This window comes from Pyrus communis, chromosome 14 (genome assembly GCF_041283825.1).
Source record: "Pyrus communis isolate YQ-2024b chromosome 14, ASM4128382v1, whole genome shotgun sequence".
Lineage (NCBI taxonomy): Eukaryota > Viridiplantae > Streptophyta > Magnoliopsida > Rosales > Rosaceae > Pyrus > Pyrus communis.
The window spans coordinates 20,804,341-20,811,402 of record NC_142578.1 but is presented as its reverse complement, the minus strand read 5'-3'; the positions used below and the strand labels follow the sequence as shown (position 1 = coordinate 20,811,402).

At 36.8% G+C, this 7,062-nt stretch overlaps 1 pseudogene; it reads left to right on the top strand.

Annotated features, from left to right (window-relative positions):
* The first annotated feature begins 1,081 nt into the window (after positions 1 to 1,081).
* LOC137712022 (putative pentatricopeptide repeat-containing protein At5g52630 pseudogene) lies at positions 1,082 to 2,813 on the top strand (annotated as a pseudogene).
* The last annotated feature ends 4,249 nt before the right edge of the window (positions 2,814 to 7,062 follow it).

Sequence of the window (7,062 nt, the reverse complement as noted above, 5' to 3'; positions counted from 1 at the left end):
TGGCCTGTCTCTCTGATAATTCTACATGTTATCAAAGTCAGGGAGCGGGCATGTACTACCACATGATGGGTAGGTCCCATTGGCCCCAAGCGATGATGGTGGATCCCTTGGCTCCACGTGTAAGGTGAGTCTCCTTAGCTCCACTTGGTTGTCGATGTGTGAATCTTCCACGTGTGACCCACATGAGGTGGTCGTGTTGAAATATCTCACATCATCCGTATCTCTGAGAAAATAAGAGTTTAAATATTTCAACCTCACTCTAACTAATACTAAGGTCTTTTGTGATAAAACCCATACTTTATGGATTATGCAGGTGGTAATTACCAAGTTGGAGACAATACCAATACTGTTGGAAGTGGACCTTTAGCCCCTTTTTTTGATATTTGATATGGTATCAGAGCCAAGAAGCGAACTCGTACTACCACGTTATGGGTGGGTCCCTTGGCCCCACGTGTAGGGTAAGTCCCCTTGGCTACGCTTGGTTGCTGATGTGTGGATCTCTCACGTGTGACCCACTAATTGGGTCCCACATGAGGGGTCGAGTTGAAATATCCCACATTGACCGTATCTCTGAGAAAACAAGAGTTTAAATATCATAACTCCACTCCAACTAACAACGATGCCTTTTGTGATAAAACCCCACAGCTTACGGATTGTGCAGGTGGTAACTAATAAGTTGGGATTGTTAGAAGTGGCTCTCTGGCTCGTCTTTCTAATAATTCTACATCCTATCAGAGCTAGGGAGCGGGCCCCTACTACCACGCACTTCAACTAATACTGAAGTCTTTTGTGATAAAACCTCACACCTAACGAATTGTGAAGGTGCATTACTAAGTTGGGTGATAAAACCTCACACTTGACGAATTGTGTAGGTGGTAATTACCAAGTTGAGAACACTATCGGTACTGGGGAACCTTTGATCCATCTCTCTGATAATTATACAGATGAAACCGTCCATTTAAAATAGAGAAAGTTGAGTTGTTTCCCCAACGGGATGCCAATACTATTTTAAATTTTTTCAGTTCCTATTAAAAACACTCTTGAAGTAGGAGTCCATTGCACACAAGACAAGACCAGTAGAAGTGCAACAAATCTCTATAAACTCCAAAATTTTTAAATGCTTTGTCCAAATCTCCCAAAACCCTCACAAAACCCTCTAAACCAACATAGCTTTGAACAAAACTACAGAGACATCTACAACCTCCTCCTCTCTCTAACCCACTGAAGGTCCCTCCCAAAGGGTCTCCAGCTCCATTCCCGTGTCCTCAAATCAGGCCTCCAAACCATCCCTCTCATCTCCCACCATCTCATCAACTTCTACTCCAAGAACCAACTCCCCCTTCATTCCCGCCAAATTTTTTAAGAAACCCCACATAAGTCATCCACCACTTGGAGCTCAGTCATCTCCTCCTTTGCCCAGAACGAGCTTCCGGTTCTTGCCATTGAGTACTTTCATCTTATGCTTGGCGCGCAACTGCTCCCCGATGACCATATATACCCAAGCGTCGCCACGTCCTGCGCGATTTTGAATCGGGTTGACGTTGGGAAGTCTGTGCATTGCCTTGCGGTGAAGACTGGGTACGAGTTTGATGTGTTTGTGGGGAGTTCTGTGGTCGATATGTATGCAAAATGCGGAGAGATATGGGATACTCGGAAGGTGTTCGATGAAATTCCTAAGAAGAATGTGGTTTCTTGGAGTGGGATGATTTATGGGTATACCCAATTGGGTCAGCATGAGGAGGTTCTGAGACTATTTAAACAGGCCATGGTTGAAAATTTTGATGTCAATAACTTTACATTTTCAGAGTGTTATACTGGTTTGTGGCAGTTGGACGCTTCTTGAATTGGGGAGGTAAATACATGGCTTGTGCTTCAAAACGAACTTCGATTTGTTGAGTTTTGGTGGTAGTTCTTTGGTTTCCTGTACTCTAAGTGTGGAGTGATTGAAGGAGCTTATCGTGTTTTTTGATGAGATACCCGTTAAGAATCTTGGAATGTGGAATGCAATGCTGGTCGCATGCGCCCAGCATATGCACACGAATAAGGCTCTTGATCTGTTTAAACAGATGGAAAGTGCAGGGATGAAGCCGAATTTCATTACGTTTTTGTGCGTGCTCTATGGTTGTAGCCATGCTGGGTTAGTTGAAAGGGGGCATTATTACTTTAGGCTCATGAAAGAGTATGGGTTAGTTGAAAGGGGGCATTATTACTTTAGGCTCATGAAATAGTTTGTTTACAAACTTTGCACCTCTGCAGTTCTGGCGAATACCAAAATCTGTAACTATGGCTGCCATATTGCAGTTGAGATTTGCATCATACTGAGAGCCGCTTAGGCTCCGCCTTTAGACCGCTAGACCATCCTGACGGCCACCTTGCCTCCGACTATTTTCCTTACCGATTTTTGTCCCGATTCTAGCCTAATCGTGGCGGCTGACCAACGTCCAGCGCGTGGGCCTTGGCCGCTTTTTAGAACACTACGTTATTCTGGTTTCCTTATTCCAGTTAAACTGTGACTTGTTGAGGGATAAGGGTTTAGTGTCCTCCATGTCTCACAATTAACAACTTCACTATCACTCTTCTTCCCAATGCTCTCCAAGGCCCAAAACAAGCCCACAACTGTTTGGCAATTGGGGGCCTAACAACTGATCAAGTTTTAACTGGTTTGAATCTGTGCCTCTACATTGTGGTGTGCGATGGAGCTCATGCAGCAAAGGTTCTGGACGAGGTGGGTCGGTGGATTAGTCTTGCTTAACTTTACAGTTCAAGAACTCCAAAGTGTGTTGAGTTTAAACTCATTACGTTTTGGATTTAAACGTACGCATTCTCTTAGTGTAGATTAATATAAAATTTCGGTTGTAATAAAAAAAAATGAAAAAATATTTAACTAAATAAGAGTTATTTCTTTGTAGATTGTATTCAGTGACCATATTTTAATGGTGACAAGTGTGTGTAATGGTGTGAGTGTTTGTCATGAGTACTCTCACTTGAAAGCTTGTGTTCTGAAAATTGGACTTTCATTCATGCATACTCTATTTCATTCCCATACAATTCGTTGGTCTTGGTTTGGCAAGAGTGATGAGCGTTGCTAGGGCTTCGAGAGGTGCGTGTAAGTTTGGAAGTGCATTAAGATAATATATGAATTGCAGACGACGTTTTACAGTACTAGCGAAAAGCAATAATATTTATGCACCATAGTACGGGTTCGACCTCTTTTAACCCACTAATAACTAACAATTAAAATTTAACTCACTAACATTATCGTCTGTAAAACAAAAAAATATTACAATTAACTCCGATAGAAATTGATTTACCCTCTAAGAAACTTTGAAAGCACAAACTTTTTTGTTTTAACAATGATATTCTACACTAAGAGAGGATTTAGGCTTCATCGTATAATATGTCAATCAAATAATTAGATATCAAACTAGCCATACATGTGGGTCAAAGTTTAGAGCATCAAATAATTACTTCCACCATCAACTTTGAGGACTCATTTAGGGATTTTAAGGGAATATTTGGGTCTCTAAAGGAATATTGTCTGCAATAGGAGATCCTTATAGTATTATCCCTAAATGTAGGGACTAAAAATCTTTGTTCATTTTGTTGGATTATTGTGGCCGTTGATAAAATTTAAAAAGCCATATCTATTGTTGGAAGCGAAAAACCAAAGGAAAAAAACCAAAAATAAAAGTTGTTGTGTGACATTCCCAAAACGAGAAAAAAAACCAAAAAGAGAAGGCATTCCCACGTAGATGGGGTTGTTTCCCACTGAAAATCAATAGTGGGCCCACTCTTTGAGTTTCTATAATACAGTCCTCACATTTGATGATTTTTTTGAGGTATCTGGCGAATCTCTATATATTGAGATATTTTGAGCACTTCTATTCCAACTCGTTGGAAGCCTTTGGTCCCTATGTTTAGGAATGAGGTTGGAGGGCCTCCATTTAAGGTTTCCATTCGAGATGCTCCTAGGCCTTTTACTTACAAAAAAAAAAAATTTAATATACCACCAAATATTAATGCTATTGATAAATACCAACTTTATATTTAATTGTTAAATATGCACTACAAGATGATTACAAAGACCACAAAACAAAAAACTTTCAAATGGTTAAATTTGAGTTGCAAATGTATTACATATAGTCATTTGTAAAGTCGTATCTAATCTTTGTATTGCACTCTTAAAATATTTAACTTAAGATCCACAAAATTTTAAGGTCCTTCATCCCGACGCATAATAATTAGTAGAATATATATTACGGGGCTATTTTCTTTCTTTTTAGAGAGAACGTAAAACAGTCATATTTTGTTCGAGCCAAAATAACTTAGTGTCCATTAGAGATGCCAAACGGCACGAGCATAGTACGGGCATGGCCCGACCCCATTTAAACTAGGCACGGCACAGTGTGATTCGTAACGCCACATTAACAGTAGACCCAATACTAAATTTTTCATTCTTTTTTGTGTGGCACAAAAAAATAATACACAAAACAAGCCAAATATCAAAGTGGATGATGTCAATTTTGCACTAGAATGTTTTTTTTTTTTTTTTTAATGCAAAAAGTAGTTTCTTTTGTTTTCTTTCGGGCCAAAGCCAATAAAAGTCTGACGTTGCAAAACTAGTTTCGTGCCAAATTGTAATATTCATACACATTTTCTATTAAACCAACAAATCTACCGTTTTTACCCACTTTCAAGTGCTTTTTGTTTCATTGTTTACATCACTTGCTGATGTAACTGTGTAATGCTAACATACACGAAACTCAAGTGTAATTTTATTTTATTTATTTTTAAAAAATTTCTTAACACTTATGTGTGTATTAAAAGAAAATTAAAGCATTAGTTCTTGAATTTTGATCTAAGAGGAGTGTTACTGAACACCTCTTGGTCAACTGCTCATTCAGTTGCCATATTCCTATGTCGATACGTGTATCACTTTTTCCTTTTCCAACTCCAGCAGCATTTGAGTGATATAACAATCATCCAACGACTGAGTTTTCTTCTGTAAACTAAAAATCTAGGAGTATTGGTATCATTCGAACAAAGATGCTACTAGCACTATGGTCTTGCAGTATTTTTGTTTAATTGTGTGTGTGAGGTTTTAGATTCGACTTCAACGAATGACGAATTTAATAACTCAACTCCTAGCCCAAATATCATAACTATAAAATTAAAAAAAATAAAAATAAAACTATTTCGAACTTGAAACTTCTTTCTATAATAGAAGTACCACCAAAGAAATGTCCAAGTTAGGCACATGTTACTAAATGAGGTTAGATTGATGTTTATAATGTGACATCTCACATCGCCAAGGGGAGTGATCCTTATATGTATATTTTCATCCCTACCTAGCACGAGGCCTTTTGGGAGCTCACTGGCTTCGGGTTCCATCGGAACTCCGAAGTTAAGCGAGTAGCGCGCGAGAGCAATCCCATGATGGGTGACCCACTGGGAAGTTGCTCGTGAGTTCCCAAAAATAAAACCGTGAGGGAATAGTAAGCCCAAAGCGGACAATATCATTCTACGGTGGTGGAGCAGGCCCGGAAAATGATCCGCCCCGGGCCGAGATGTGACATATAATCTCACTTTGCTCATATTTATCTGACAATTCTTGAAATAGTTTGTTTTTTCTTCAAATTTTAAGTTTTGATTGATGTTTTTTATTGTACAAATTTGGTTTGTGATAAGCAAGTTCTTGGCAATAATTTTATCTAATGTTTAAAGATCTAATTGTGACTGATAACTACACTAATTTTGTGTTCAATAATCAAACATTTAGGGTATGCATTATTACTCTATTTATGACATAATTAGGGTTTAGGGTTCATCCTTTTTATTAGGTCGACTAGGGTAGCAAGGAGATGAGAGACAAGGCAGCGAGGAGAGAGACATGAGCGGCGACGAACTTTACAAATATTAAAACAAATTGTTAAATAAGTACTCTTTTGTAACCGCATTAATACTCACAATCATATATTTATATTTCACGGGTAAACGATTATGTCCATAATCCGTGTGTTTATTCTCATAACCATAACCTTGAATTTCACAGGTAAACGGTTAAGTACTCTTTTGTAACCTCATTAATACTCAATATCAATATTATATGATGATATAAACGGTCTAGCTCCTCCTTAAAAGATCATTTATGCTACAGATTAACTAAATTCAAAATTGTTTACTCATCTAATCGTTCTACAATAATTAGACAAACTATATATCTTACTTAATATTGAAGATTTTGACAACTTTAATCAAAAGTTTTAAAGATTTTTAGTTTGCTTGATTTTTTGCAGAATTTATATCAAAAATGTGACCTAAAATTTAGACGATACTATTAATCAAACAACATTACATAACAAAAAAGTTGATACCAACTCCTTTTTATTAACATTTTCCTTATCTCCGATTCTCTTTCAACTTTCTTCTTTTTTCTTGTTTTTAATTAGTTTTGTGGACTCATGAGTCAGTTTACCTAGATTTTATGAGAAAAAAAAGCGCATAGATGAACGAAATTCCACTGAACATCCCAATTTTTCTCTCTGTTTTATTATTATTTTTATTTTCTTTCTATATAAAAACCTGAAATATTGACATATTGTTAAGAGAAAAAAATGACTTGATATTAATAGAAAGTAATGTTACATTTATCATATTTTTCATATTATACCGCTTCTCTATTAAAGATAGATCCTACTAACGCATTTAGGCTTTTTCTATATTATAGATATGACACAAATATAGTATAAAAAAAAAGGCTTTTTTGAAATGGGTCTAAAATAACTAAAAATTGGACCTATTTCAAAAGTCAAAAGCCACTAAAAATTGAACATATTTCAAAAGGTAATCTATAAAATTGAACCTATTTCAAATTTTCTTTAAAAATATAGAGTATAAAAAATGTGATATAAGTAAGATTTTTTATTAAGAAAAGGTAATGCATAGTCAACATCGTATGATACGACATTCCAACATCAACATCACATGATATGCTCTCTCATGGAGTAAACAATGCATTCTCATTCCTTTTCTTTCACATATGAATAGCCAATTTTGTATCCG